Below are 15086 nucleotides of genomic sequence, written 5' to 3' on the forward strand. Positions count from 1 at the left end.
AGTTTGGGTTGGAGAAGACTTTTAAATGTCATCTGGCCCAACTCCCCTGTACTGAGCAGGGACATCTCCAAGTAGATCAGTTTGGTCAGAGCCCAACTTAACCTTGAATGCTCCTGGGGGCCGGGCATCTACCACCTCTCTGGGAAACCTGGCAGTGCTTCACCATCCTTTTGGTAAAAAATTGTAGTCTAAATGAACATTTTTTTCATTTAAAGCCTTGTTCCATCACAAGAGGCCCTGCTAAAAGGGCCATCCCTTTGTAGCTTTGTAGAACAGCAGAAAAGCTACACAAAGGAGGAAATTATTCTTCCAAGGATGACAAATAGGCACTATCTGGGATGCCTTGGCTCTGCCAACCAGTCTTAGGATGAGGAATCTGTCCTGTGGGTACCCACATTTCCAGCACTCCAATACCCACTTTACATCTTCTTTCTGTGACTGTGCAGGGTGTCAATGCCCAGCCACTGTGGGCAGGGGAAGCTGCACACCAAACCCAGCTTTGGCCTGGCCAGGGGAAAACTTCATTGCTCCTGGTAAAGCTTCTGAAATCCAGTCTCTGGATGACTTGGAAAGACCCATGTTCAAAAGAATGGGCTCCACCTTCTGGTCCAGAAAAGCAGCCCAACAAAAAGCAAACAGACCATCTTTCATTCTTCTTATAATTAATTGATGGGCAGAAGTCGTGGGTGTGGAAATCTGAACAGGAAAAAGCAAGCTATTGTCACAGAGAGCAGAAGTTCTCCCAGCTCCCCCTCTTCCCCAGGCTGTCAGCACAACCTCAGGCTTATCTGGGCTGGGTCACAGCCAGCTTGCCCTCATTCAGGCCCTGATCCTGGCAAGACAGCAGGTAAGCTGATCAACTGCTCCAGCCAGCTCCAGCAGCTGAGACCCAAAATAGAAACACTCAGCTGAATGTTGGCCATGCACAGGGACATCTCCAGGCCTTCATGGAGGGAGGAGGAGGAGATGTTCCTCAGAGATCACTGCACTGCTCCCTGGCCCCTGTGTGTTTTGATTAGGGATAGGAAAGCACCTGATTTTCATGTGGGCAATGGGTTTTGCCTGTGCCTAGCAGAAAATTGGTTCAGCACCTCAATGTAAGTGCTTCTTTTAGAGGAAACCTGTTGAAAAGTTGAGGTTTGCCCATCTTCACCAGCAGTTGTAGCCCTAACCAGTACTGACTATGAAGATTTAAAAACCCTATCCAGAGCTGTAGTCTCACAGTGACTAATCTGTGATGAAAGCTGCTTTTCAGAAAGGACTGATCTGACTTCTGTGAAATGAAGAAATGCTCTCCCAGCTCTTGGGGGTTGTGATGAAACCCTGAGCCATGTGCTGAGAGGTTCAGGAGCTGCATGAGACCATGTGCTGCATCCTCCCACCAGGAGGGCAGGAGCTGCAGGCCTGGGTGAATCGGGAGAGATTTTGCTCCCATCCAGGCAGCAGCACTGAGTCCCAGGCATACACAGGCAGGAACTAAAAATCTTAGGCTGTGATAAACTCCTTGTTCCCTCCTAGCATAAAGGTCATGTTTTTATTCTCTCTTCTCCTTTAGTCCCATCACTGAGGCCCCTGAGCTCTCAGCACTATCAATGCATTGAGCAGTGCCTCTGCAGCACCCACCTGGAGCAGCCAGGATCTGCAGGGTGGTGAGACACAGAGTGTGCTTGTTAAGGTTTTATGAAAGGCACATGCAACAGGAACAGCCTGTTCCTTTCTCACCTTTATAGATGAAAGTGTAATCTGGCCCCCCTAGAATGAAATACTGATTTTTAGTGAAAAAAATCTTTGGGGCTCCTTAGCACTTTTAAGTATTTCAGCTTGTCTGCAGCTTTTTTTGTACTAGTTCTCATACCTCAACCATTCTTAAGAGGCTTCTTCAATCTGATAAGACTTTGTTCACAAGAAGCTACATATTTATTTACTGAGGAGAAGACAGCCAGAAGGGTTTCTGAGCAGATACAAATAGGCAGAGACTCTGAGAACAGCTTGTGTGACAGCATGACTGATGGACAGGTAACATTGGCAGCCACTGCACGGGGAGCTGGGATGGAGAACACTTCACTCAGCACTTCTGAGGCATGGAAATCACACAGGCTGCTCCTGCCAGGGTTTGTGGGTGCCCAAAAGTACTTCTCCTGTCATCTTTCCTCTTTAGTGCAAAGCTGTTTTGTCCAGCGATTACAAATTGCAGAAAATACACAGAGCTAGTGGCAGCCATTCTGTAAAATGGAAAAAACCCAACCCTTCAATCTGAGTAAGGGCCTGAATTCACTGTTAATTCTTTGCAAAATCTACCTCTCATGTGAGCAGGGAGGGTTAAAGACACCAATCAGGCAAAACTTTCCTGGCCATCAAGGCCACCATAACCAGCTGAAATACCCAGGTGATTTATATGGTGCTGCCACTCATTCAGGGCTGCACATGAGCAGTGGTGCCTGAGATGCCATTAAAGGATATGCTGGCTCCTTGCAGTACGTATTGGAGTCCATATCTTAAGAAACAATTTTAAGTAAAATTAAAAAAAAAAATTTTGGAAAGGAAGCTATTGCCTCCATATGCGAATGGAAATTAATTTAATTATGAAACATAACTTCTATGCAGCACTGCCAAAAGGGCACACAACTGAGAACTTAACTAAAAGGAGAAAATTGACAGTCTTTCAGCACATAACCATTTTGATCTGAACAGCAATAATTATGAAAATGGGCAGAAGACTGTTTGATGATAAATCTGCAACATGCCAAGCAATATTTGAAGATTCATATTTAATTACTGTGACTACACAAATTAAACGGTGGAAAAAAGTTGTCAGGGCTGTTTTTGAAAGCAGGCAAATGGATCCAAAGCGAAAAGCAACATCATTAACGTCAGGAACTCAAAGAGAGAGTTTCCCTCTAGGCTAAATCTTGTGATAAAGGAGAGATGTCACTTATTATGCACTTTTGAACGTGTCTGGCAAGGTTAAGAGGTAAATAGCCAGAATAATTATGGTCTGGGTTGGTAATAGTTTTCTCAGTCACATACTTACTCCAAGCACATCCTTGGTGTTCCAGGTTACTCATAACTCTTGATCACAATTTGTTTTCTCTTTCTTCTTTTTCCTATCCAGAAATTACTTTAGGGTAAATACTTTTAGAAAGCTCCATGCTCCACTAGAGGACCAGGCATGGCAGGGCCTCAGTGAGCTCTCAGGATGCAGCGAGTGCAGCCTGGCCACCCAGGCTGGCGGTGTTTGCTCGCCCTGTGTCACCGGCTGTGCCTGTTGGGGAGCAGCACCAGCTCTGGCATGGGGAAACCCAGCTGCCAAAGGGCACTGCAGGTTTGCAGGGTGACCAGGGTGGACTCAGCAAAGACACTGTGTGCTTTGTTTTAGTGTGTGCTTTGTTTTAGTGTGCAACACCTTTCCCCATTCACAGCTCTGATCAGCAGCAGCAGCATGCACAGCTCCACTGTGTGGATGGGGAAAGATGTTTTCAGGAGCATCTTGTGGGACAAAATGCTGCAGGGAGCACAGTCCTTTCTCTGCAGTGCTCTGGCTGGCACAGGGAGTGCCCTCCATGCCCAAACTGCCCACAGTGTCCAGCAGTCATGCAGCCCAAACCAGGGCTCAGGGAGATCACTGTGGCATGTAGTTCCTGTCTGATCAGAGGCACAGATGCCCTGGGCTCACTGAATTTTCCCCCAGCAGCTGTTCTGTCCTGATGGTGCAGATTTTGGCTGCAGAGTTCATCCCAGCTTCTTGCGATGTTCCTGTCCCTGGCCTAAGTGATGTGGGTACAAACACCAGTCCTGATCCCGCTCTTCTCTGGGGACTCATGTGATTTTTATTTTATTTTTTTGCCTGGATTGCTCTGTAAGATAAACAGAGAAGTTTTTGTAGAGATTACCTTTGCAAAGAGCTTTCAGATGTATTACTGAAAGGGATAGGTAAGAACCAAGTATTAAATAGTATTAGACACAAAGAAATATGCCACAGTAAAGTGCAGATTAACTAACCACTGTGCCTGAAAAACACACACTGAATTGCTCTCAAGGACACAGAATTTTGTAGGATGTATGAATGGGAGCGGTTGCTTTGGAAGATGCTCTGTGTGAAGTGGATTATGTGCCACATTCTGCTGCAGTTGTCATGGCAAGTATTCCTATTTCCCATGGCAACAGAACCTTCAACTTTTTATGCAGTAAATAACTGCATAAACAGCTACATTTAGTGACCAGGGCACAAGTTCATTCTCTCACCAGCTTCCTTAACGTCAGCCCTTGTGTGGAGATGAAACACTCCACTGAAATCAAGTGTTTCCTTGGGCTTGTGACAGGTTTCCTCTTCATGGTTTCATTATGATTCAGCCACCAGTTGCTGTGCTAGTGACACTATCTGTGCTGGGTATGTGGTGCTGCATGGTGTCTGAATTCACTGAAGGAGATGATGACAAGGCAGCAAACCCACAGGGAGTGCTGCTTTTGTAGTGCTCTGTGCCAGTGCTGGCTAATGCAGGTCACCCAAAGTGCTGCCACTGAAAGGACTGAAGCTCCAGAGAAACAATGCACTTTTAAACATTTATTTTTGGGTTCTCTTGATTGTGTTTTTCCTTAGCTGAAATTATTTATTCTGCAAACTAGCACCACCACCAGGGTTAAGGGCAGGCATATGTGTTAAATGGACATGGGAAGGATGAAAATTCAGGGAAACTAGATGTTACAATGACACAATGATGGTCCGAAGAAAGACAGCATTTTGCTTTATTGAAATGAAGTTTGTTGTAAGCTAGAATTTTCCTAAAAATGGTTTCCAGTGCTCTGAGAGCCCTCAGGCTGTGTTCTGCAGAACTATATGTTTTGCATTCTGTGCTGAAATTTAAAAAAGCCAAACCCACCAAAAAAAAAAAAAAAACCAAAACCAACCAAGAAACAAACAAAAAACGACCAAAACCAAAAAAAAAAAAGAAAAAAAAAAAAAAACCAACAAACAAACAAAAAGAAAAACCACCACTAAAACGAACAAAATCTGAAAAAAACAGATCCACACCACAAACCTCATCAGACTCATCTGGCTGCCTGCAATGTGCTGAGAAGGTGCTGCTTGCTTGCCAGACAAGGAGCACCAGGAGATGCTCTCCTGGAATAAGAAGTGAGAGAGGGTTTCTTAATGAAGAGAGAACCTGAAGCTGTTTCTAAGAGAGTCAGGGGAGCAGTGGAGGTTTGGGGTCAGGGTGAGAAGTGTGGCAGTCCATAACTGCCCTCATGATCACCTCCAGATCTGGGCCAAGTAAGGAGCCAAGTCCTAAGACCAGAAATGCAATCCGTTTTTCACGGGTCTTACTTCTGCAAAACACTTCCTGACTTTCATGAAAACATGCTCACTAGATAGCTCCTCTCTTCATTCACAAGCCCTTACCAAAACTGATCTTGATATTCCCATTTAGATGAGGAAATTCCAACTGTCTCCTATACTCATTTTCTATAGACACACAAAAATGTCATTGCTTAGAGCTGCATAATAAACATGATTTCCCCAGGGAAAATCAGAGCCAGAGGTTCATTTCCTGTTATTAGGGATGACTTTTTGCAACACTGCTTGTAGACAAAATCTGTCACATAATACTAGTTTCCAGTACCATGATAATTCACTGATGGTGCTCAGCACCTCCCCTGTGCCCAGAAAAACCATGTGCTTTTCTGTGAGTAGAGAGTGCAGTAACATCCCACGCAGCTCTGAATATCTTTTGGCACATTTCAGTATCATTTTGTGGTAAAACAGTGATAAAATCTCATAGACTTGCAATTTAACTTGCTTTTGTTTAGGTATGAGCAGAGTGGCACAGCCTCAGCAACACACGAGGCTTTCAGCTCACCCTGCTCCCTGGGCAAAATCTCTGTTGGATATCAGTCCACCTGTTTTATGCATTCAGGAAATTATTTAGAACATTTCAGTGTTTTTAAAGAAAGGCAGAAGGAAAACAGTGGAAATTACCCAAGAACCCTGTTGACTTTGGTGCAGGGATGAAGGACACGGTTTTTGTTTTTCTGTGTATCCTAACAGACCATTAAGGAAGGTGTTTGGGGAGCTCTGTCCTGAGGCTTGTTCTTCAGGCTTCTGTCCTTCCCAGTGTCTGGGCTGTGTTGTCAGTGGTCCCTTGAGACCCTCAGGCTGCTTAGTTCTTCTAAAGAACCACTGGCACAACTTATGCCTAAAAATCCACTGCTTGGCATGTATAATCTGAGTGTCAAACTATGCCTGGCCTTTCCACAGTGGTTGTTTGAGGTGGGTATCAGCTACGTACACAGATATATTTGTATAGTTTTTTCAGTGTTTTCCAATCAGGGTGTAGTAGAATTGTCAACCCTACTGTCTTCTCCACACAAATGCCCTGTCTGCTTTCTGCTGCATCCTTATCCATCTTAAATAATCTTGATTTAAGTGTCTTCTTGTACAGAGCTGGGAAAGGGCCAGTCAGGTCTCTTGGTCATGAAAAGGAAGATTTTGCTTTCCTTACCAAGTGAAATCAGCAGTAGCTTCTCTCAGCACCCCATTGCAGGTGGGTCTGCAGGGGGAAGGCTGCAAAGGGGCCTCTGGAGCTGCCTGCAGGGCACAGCCCACCCTAATGCCACTTTCTGACCCAGTTACCCAGTTTGGGGAGGAGATTAGGATATATCTGAGATCCCTCTGGCCATAGCCCAGTCCAGACACAACAGAGGAGGAGAATGACAGCGAGAAAGATGGGGAGGTATGGACGGAGCAGCTCCTGTGCAGCAGAGCCTTCCCAACAAGGGTGTCCTCTGTCACCCACAGGCACAACCTGGGTGTCTGCTCAGACCCTGGGCTGGAGTAGGAAGTCCAGGTGACCAGGGGGAACTTTCCATCTGGCATTTTTGGCCAGAAGCCCATTGGGTTTTATCTTGGAGTCAGCAGCTGCTGCTCTAATCCAATATGTTGAAAACTCTAAGATTATAATGTTACCTTTGCATGTGCCCTGAGTAAAGGCCCAAGAGGGAAAGGGGAAACCTTCAGTGCAAGGAACATTTGACCTACACAATTCCAACTGCTGTGAATGGGATCAAGTAACTAAGAATGGACAAGTACCAGAGAGAAGCTTTAAAGTGTTACCACCTCGTATGAATAAATTTCAGCGAAGTATTAATAGGAAATATCAATGTTTATCAATGTGGATTATTTCATGTGCTAGCTAGTAACCACTGATTTATTAGGAAGGATGCACTTGCAGATGATGGACAGTAATTCTGCACTGACTTGTCTGTTCTTCCTCTGTGCTCCATCCAAGGGCAGTACTGCAGCTGCTGCTGCTGCCTGCTGCTCCCTCTGCTCATTTGTCCTCTGCCTGCTGAATTCAGTGGGATTTGTGCCTTTCACATAATTATTATTAAGTTTCTATTTTATGTCCCTGTTCAAGAGACTCTTTGGTAGCTGATTATACTAATCAGAGGTGACTTAACCCATATTTGAATGCAGCAGTCTGAATTTGTCTTGAGCGCAGTCTCCAGAAGATTTGAACCAAGCATCAAAGAAAATTAATTCATAGGTACATTATCCTGTGGGATCAAGCTAAAATGTGGTCAAAGAGCTTTAGCTTGTGTGCTCTCATGTAAGGATATGGGCAGGAGAAGGCAGACAGGCTCTTGTTTGTGCAAGTTTCCCCCCTCCCTTCTTTGAGTTAGGCAGAATAACAGATCACAAGAATACTTATCAGAGAATATTTTACTGCAGTTAAGTCAGAACACTTTATTCCTTTACAAAAATAATAATTATTTTTGGAAGTACGATCAGCCACATGAAAAGTATTCTTTAATCTTTTTCTGGGCCAAAATTATGACTTGGGCACTTCTCAGCTTTTCAAATAAATACATTAATTTATCTGGCCAAGGTATTACTCCAGCACAAGGCAATACCGGACCTTAAATACACACAAAATTTGGGTACTTCTGTTACTTCTAGAAGAACCATCTTAAACCATTTTCTACAAAAGAAGGTCCTGCATGATGGAAATGAAAAAATTCCAGTTGGTTCTCAGAAGCTTAGGCGGAAGTTTGTCCTAAATGGTGATTAACTCATTCATGTATGTTCATAATCCTTTAAAGCAGTTGCATAATATTCCAAGTGGCCCTCAAAGATGCTGTGTAGGACAGTGAGTAGCTCATTTCAGCCCACAGGAACGCAAGATCTTATGCTAGGGGGATACTGTTCACACTGGAGTAAATGTGTTTTTTGTTCTGCCTTTAATAGTGTTTCTGTTCCTTACTCTAAACTTAATTGAGAATGGGATTTTACCCATCTCCTCACATGATTCTGGCTCAAACCTGAATTCTAGCTTTGAGCATTTTTAAATGGGGAAAATTAAAGTGAAACTAAATAAACGCAGTGAATAGATCCATCTCCAGGAGCAGAAGGACTCTGACAACCTTCCTGCAGCAGAGATGTGCTCTGAGCAAACAGTCCCTCAGTGCTGCAGGTCCTGGGGAGCAGCTGTGCCACCTGCCCTGCTCCTGCAGGTGGGCAAAGGGCCCTTCCTCCTCCCACAGCAAACACAAAAGGGGATCTCTGAGGTGAGGAGAAGGTCAGAATGCCACAGAAGGGAAAATGCTGTATTTCCAGGAACTTTCAGTGAAACTTCAGACTTGACAAAGATAAGGCTAGATAAGGAATTTCAGGGACAGAGTTCACACGGGTAAACTCTCAGGCAGTATATTTTTATGTTGCAAGTGAGACTAAAATATTCCATAAACTTTCATTGTATTCTTTGCATCAAATCCAATAATTAGTTATTCATCTCCCTGCTTTGATTTTGTTAAGTAACCAATACCCTAATTCAGAGGGAAGAATTTAATCCATAGAAAATTCTGTCCTGGGAGAAGATCAAAGTGAGTCCCGTGGTGTTAAGCACACACCTACAGGACTTGATCCTGAAAAAAAATTAGGTGCATGTTTCAATCAGCCTATCCCTTCTTACTGGCTCCCATGCATTAACCTAAGCCTCTGCGGGAGCATTTTTGGGGTCAGGATCAAGAACCTGTGGAGAAGCCCACAATGAGAGAGCAGGGCTCTGAAAAGGTAGCAAGCAAACAGGTGAGAACCCAGTGGGCTGAGATGGCAATGCCTCCTCATTCCTCTGCACCTACCAACGCTACAGGAAGAGATTGAAAGTCTCTTGGGCGACATAAATACGCGCGATAAGCTCGAACAGAAAACACAAAGGTGAAATGGCCCTGCTTATCAGGCACAATTAAAATGAATAGAGGATGACTAATAAAGAGGCAGTTTAAACTCTTTACATGACACAGTGTCAAGGCAACAGCGTTGTGCAATAGCACTGACACAATTAGCGCTGTGTCCCTGCCTTGGCTCCCGCCCGCAGCCTCCGATGGCGAGCGCGGGGTGCGCGCTGCCGCTCTGCGCTCCGGGGCCGCCGCGGGACCGCGCACCAGCCGCGCTCCGGACCCAGGCAAGGCTGCTCTTCCCTTCTGCCGTCTCTATCCCCTCTTTGCTTCTCGCTTGCGCGATCCCAACCCCCGCGGTTACTGCTGTGTGAAAAGGGGAAAACATCTCGTTGGATTTCTGGGCGCACTCCGCAGGGAGACAAGGCTGAGGTGCCCGATCCTGACCCGGGGCTGGCTGTTGACTTAGCGCCGAGGAATGCAAGCGTTTCCTGCATAGGAATTTTTGCAGTGTGTAATTTACTAGTTTGGACAGCCCTTTGCTCGGGATGATGGATGGTGAATGGGAGTGTGATCTTCCAAAATACAGCTCAAGGTATCCTTCTAGTTCTTCATTTAATTATGTCGCTCCTTAGTGGTGCCTGTCAGGCTGCAGGATCTCCCAGTCCACCGAGTGAGTGCAGCAGGCTGGGTTTTATATACATATATGTAACATGAATATACATGTATGTACATACTTATATATATACATAGATTATATATATATATTAAACACTGTTCTAATATATCTATTATACACTGTTCTATTCACACACAAGAACATCTATAAAACCGTACGCAATAATATTTATAAGAACAACAAAGATAATTTTTTTTCTTTGATGTTCTTATTTTCTGGCCAAAACCAGCTCTCTCTTGGTTTTATTGCTGCTGGCATGTCTTTGCAATGCAGCACTGTCAAAAATTAACAACATAAATAAATTTGAGGCAATGCAAACCATCGCTGAGCACAGCCAAAGCTGCCCAATGCCACAACTTGCTGAACAATGTGTGAATTTTGCAGTGGCAGAAATGTCTGTTTCCCTGTTCTTTCTTAACTTTTGGAAAGATCCTGGTGAAAAGTGTGTTATTCTAAATGAGATAATTAAAGTAATTGATATGAAAACTCCTTCACCATTGTTGCAGGAGGAGGGGCCCCTGTACTTGCCCAGCCTGCTAGCTCTACCTGCCAGGGGCTGCAGGGGAGTTGATTGGAACACTTCAAATAAGACATGATTTCTGGTCAGCAAAGAATGGTTTTTTATGAGGTAAAGTGGTACTTCTGAACAGTTTGCTTTATTAGAAGGCAGTGTTGATGCTGTTTCCTGTGCCTGTCAGTCTTGTGGGATGGGGGCTGGCCAAGGAAGTGTCCCAGCAGTGCCAGCACCCCTGGCCAGCTGCTAGCACAGCTCAGGGCAATGGCTGCAGCACTTGTACCTTGAGGGGAAACCTACCACAGCCTCTTCAGGGCCACATCCTGCCTGCCTGTGCTTCCCACCCATCCGTCTGGGGGTGCTGAATCTTCGAGTGCCTCAGACACAGAGTTTGATGTTCTCATCATTCCCCATATACTTCCCCAAATGTGTATCTGCATGTCCATGTAGGGAGGCAGTGACTTCCATCCGTCCCATTGGTGATGGTCCCACCTGAACTCAGGTAAAAGTGGAGAGAAATGCTGCATTTGACATCTGTTGTGTCTTGTCTGAAAGCGAGCAGGAAGGATTTTTACCACATGAATGAGGGAAGGGTTGCCGTGTTTCACACGACGAGGCCGCGTGCCTCAAAAACCCACTGTAAGTGAGAAAAAGAGATTTGCCACTTGTGGCAGGCAGCACAACCAAGCTATTTTCTTTGCCTTATTTACTTTGATAGCAAAGTAAATAAGAAATATTAACTGTGTGCAAAGGTGCCCTTTTACTTGTGCTCATCAATAACAGCTGATGTTCCTCAGGGTTATTGCTGTAACGTCACTTTCCTCACTGGCATCAGGTTCATATTAGAAACCTCATGGCCTCATAGGAAAGTCTCTTGTCCCCTGCCCTGTTTGTGGGTTCTGCTTTTGTCCCCCGTGCTGTGCTTTGGGGCACTGGCACGTGGGGACGGGGCTGTGCAGGCTGCCTGGGCGCCTGCCCCTTTCCTCCTGCAGAATGAGGGCTGGGAGAGGAACAGGAATTATGGCTGAGCAAAGAAAGCCAGCAGTGAGAATGCCAGCTGTGGGAAAGGGCTGCTAGGCTGTAACATACTCCCAGAGGGAGCAGATCCCCCAGCATTGCATAGGTGAAGGAACAGTTTCCAAGAGGAAGCTGCTTGGAGTGGAGAGGGGGCGAAAAGGACCCTAAAAAATTAACTTGCTGGTAAGGGAGTGCACTCAGTTTTGGAAGCTGCTTGGGGTAGCCCGGGGCCGGAGTCAGGGACCCAGCGATATTCTCCCAAGCCGTCCCAGCTGTGGCGTCAACCAGTGGTGTCCCAGCGCAGCGCTGGTCCCCAGCCGGCGGTGCCTTGAGAAGAGAGAGGAAGAGACTCCAGAACAGCCTTAGCCTCAGCTTTGGTACCTGCGGCTTCCAGATACAAGAGGAGCATAAAGCAAACTCTGGCGATGGGCAGGACCGCATGGCACCACTGAGCAGCGGCCCCGGCCCGACTGTCCGGCCGCACCGTGGCAGCGCAGGCGGGACCCCGGGGCTCCTGCACCGGCTGCGGCTCCGCAGGCACGGGCAGGGAAAGGAGCTGCCCGCTGTCCTTGGAGAGGAGGGTAAACAGTTACACTGGAGAAAGGGAATTCAAAAACCCCCGAAAAACCTATGAGGAAGGAAGCGGCAAATGTTAAATGGGTGACTCACGATGCGGGATGACTAATCCCGTCAGGGCACAGCTCGTGCTGCGCAGGGAGCCGGTGCCGCGCTCCGGGCGGGGAGCGCAGAGCGGCTGCGGCTCCGTCGGGGCAGCCGGGCCGGGCCTCGCTCCGCACGGACGGAGAACGGGCCGGTTCCGGCGGGACTCCGCGGCCGGTACCCGCGCATCGGCGGCGTGACCCACTTTCCACTTTCCGCCGCTTCCTCCCGGCGCCCGACACCGCCGCTGCCGCGCCACCTGCCCGGCCCCGTCCGGGCCCCGCGCCCGCCGAGGTGCGCGGCTCCTCCCGTGCGCGGCTCCTCCCGCGTGGGGCTCCTCCCGTGCGGGGCGCTCCGCTCCGCTCCGCCCCGCGCTCTGCCCGCGGCTGCCGGTGGCGGTGCCGGTGGCGGCGGGGCGGGGAAGCAGCGCGCCTGTGCAGTGCCGGGGGCCGGGCCCAGCCCGCCGCGTTACACAACCGGCCGCCGCCACAGCCGAGTTTCACAAGTCCCGCAGCCCGCGCCCCCCGTGCGCCCACCGCCGCACCGCGCACCGCCGGCACTGCCCCCGGCCCGCCGCGCTCATGCCATGTCCCCGCCGGGCAGCGGGACCCCGCGGGCAGCGGTAACCCCTGCGGCCGGGGGGGCACCGCGCCGGGGCTGGGCATGGCACTGAGAGCGGCTCCGGGACGCGCATCTTCCTAGGCGGTACGTACGGCCGGGACCGCCAACCCTGCCGGCTCGGGAGGGAAGGAGGGGACCCGCACCTGCAGCCCCTGGGAAAAGCCCCCGCTGCAGGGCTGGGACGCGGCACTCGCCGCTCCGCCCGACCTTCTTCGGACACTGCCAGGACGGTCCCAGGTAAGTTCTGAAAAGGAAAAACTGACAGCTGCAAGTCCTCTGTTTTTTTTCCTTTAAAAATCTGTGTATCGTCAAGACGGGCAGAGGACGCAGCGCACGGTGTCCGGAGAGCTCTGGCTGTAGAGGGCAGGCGGGAAGGGGACCCCGGGACCGGGATGCAGGAGCGCATCCCGAAGCCGGCACCGGCATCCCCGTCCCGCAGCGCCCGCGGACCGCGGCGCTCGGAGCCGCCACGGGCTGAGCGCGGCTGAGAGTGCGGTGATTTGGGATTGAGGGAAGCTGATTTTCAGGAGACTGAAATGGGTCTGATCGCAGGCTTCTCGTTCTGTCTTAAAGTTCGTCGTTCGTGGAATGTATTTGACTGAAACAGGTTGGAGAAAAACCTCTGAAATGAGTCTTGCACCTAAAAAGATAGCATCTAAAATCCAGGTTGAAAAGTCATTCTTCCCACCAGGGTTGTTGTGTCGTTTGATTTTACAGAATGTTTACATTATGAGTGGGGAAATAAGAAGGCTTTGAAAGTCCCTCACATGTTTCAGCCACGGATTTGTGAATGGTAACTCCACGCCTTGGTCCTTAGTGGCAGAAATTGTGAAGTGATTGCTCTGGGTAGCTCGCACTGGAAGCGCAGGTCGGAGCTGAGCCCTGTGTGATTCATCAGTGAGGTGTCGCACGCGGTTTGCTGTAGTCCTTTGTGAAGTGCCACAGTCCCCGGGGGCAGGAGGCCGGTCCCTGCTCAGTGGATTTTGGAGAAGTCCAGCACAGCAGTCCCTTTGCGGAGACAGAACTGGCACCCGAGTGCCAAGCCGGGGCACTTGATCCTGATCCGTGGATGAAGTTGTCCCCTTCAGCAGGGGGGTGGCTCCGGAAATAATGCCCCGAAATCAAAGCTGTTGAGCTGCCCCACGCCTTACCTGCCTGGGGAGGGTAGGGTGATTTATTAGCTGAAGTTTATTTTGCTGCGTGCAGTGAAAGCTGTGGTGCTGATTTCACTAGAGGGGTTAGACTTTCTGGTGTATACCTGAGAAAATCTTAGGAGTCACTGCCTTCATTTTTGAGCAGAATGCCAGTGCTCCCTCTCCTTATTTTGCTGGATCACTGCTGGCTAATCCCTAGCTCTGGAAATGTGAATTTGGCTTAAAGAGACAGCTAGCTCTTCATGGGTTTGATGTGTAGGCTTCACAGTCCTCCGAGATGTAAGGGATGTTGAAGCTGCAGACACTTTCAAGAGTGCGCAGTGTGCAGCCCTGGTACTGAGTGTCTGACAATGTGGTGTTTTGGTTGGGAATTTGTCATTTTTATAAATTTCCTAGGCTGTAGTCCCTCGCCATAGTTATTCAGTCAGAATAATACATTCTGACTGAATTTCATGTATTTCAGAAAAATACATTGGATTTTGGGTTTTTAGAAACTGTATTTAAAAAAAAAAAAGTAGATCATTCTCCTGAAATATGCTAATCAGAGTAAGCCAGCATGTCAGTGTTGCACCAGGGAGGACCAGAACAAGTGCACTTGGGACTCTGTGGCTGATGGAGCCCTGACAAACACAGTAGGCACTAATGAGGACAGGAAGCTCCAGGAGAAGCCAAAAGTTGAAATTTGTGTGGAAAGGAGGAGTTCTTATCTCTTGGGTCAAACATGTGTAGTACCAAATCTTTAGAATTTTTCTGGAGGAGGTAATAGGAAAAATGAACATGGCTTTAGGAGTGGTTGCTTGCTGCTCACTTATCCTGATTGTTCCATGTTGTGGATTACAATTAATTGATTTAAAGGAAAAAGTTAAATTGGCTTGAAATGTGTTTATAAACGGCAGACTTCAGTAGGATATGTGATGGTTCTTGGGTTTTAGCCACTGAGACTATATCTGTATTAAATTATTTTTCTGGTTTAAGACATACATCAAGTACACAAAAATAGCTCAGAGTTAAAGATTAAAATTAGCAAATGAGTAGTTCATAATTAAAGTCTCATGATAGAGGAAGTGGCATTACATTGCAGAGATACTGATGTCAAATCCAACTTCTGCTCATTAGTAGTATCAAAATATTGGTAGGATGTCTTTACAGTTTGGAGCCAGGGCTTGTCTGTGAACAGAAGTTGCTTTGTTTTGTCCTAAATTACTCAACCTCCCAAGATTCACATGTAATGGTACGAAGGTTTTAGTGCCAACATAGATCATTCTTTCAA

At 47.7% G+C, this 15086-nt stretch overlaps 1 protein-coding gene across 2 annotated transcripts in view; it reads left to right on the forward strand.

The window, feature by feature from the left end:
- The first annotated feature begins 12654 nt into the window (after positions 1-12654).
- PASD1 (PAS domain containing repressor 1) overlaps positions 12655-15086 on the forward strand; it is a 53019-nt gene continuing 50587 nt past the window's right edge. For both annotated transcript variants that reach the window (XM_063170531.1, XM_063170532.1), the window contains exon 1: positions 12655-12899. The gene's annotated coding sequence lies outside the window, so the exon portion shown is untranslated. The remainder of the gene's footprint in view (positions 12900-15086) is intronic.

This window comes from Melospiza melodia, chromosome 16 (assembly GCF_035770615.1).
Source record: "Melospiza melodia melodia isolate bMelMel2 chromosome 16, bMelMel2.pri, whole genome shotgun sequence".
Lineage (NCBI taxonomy): Eukaryota > Metazoa > Chordata > Aves > Passeriformes > Passerellidae > Melospiza > Melospiza melodia.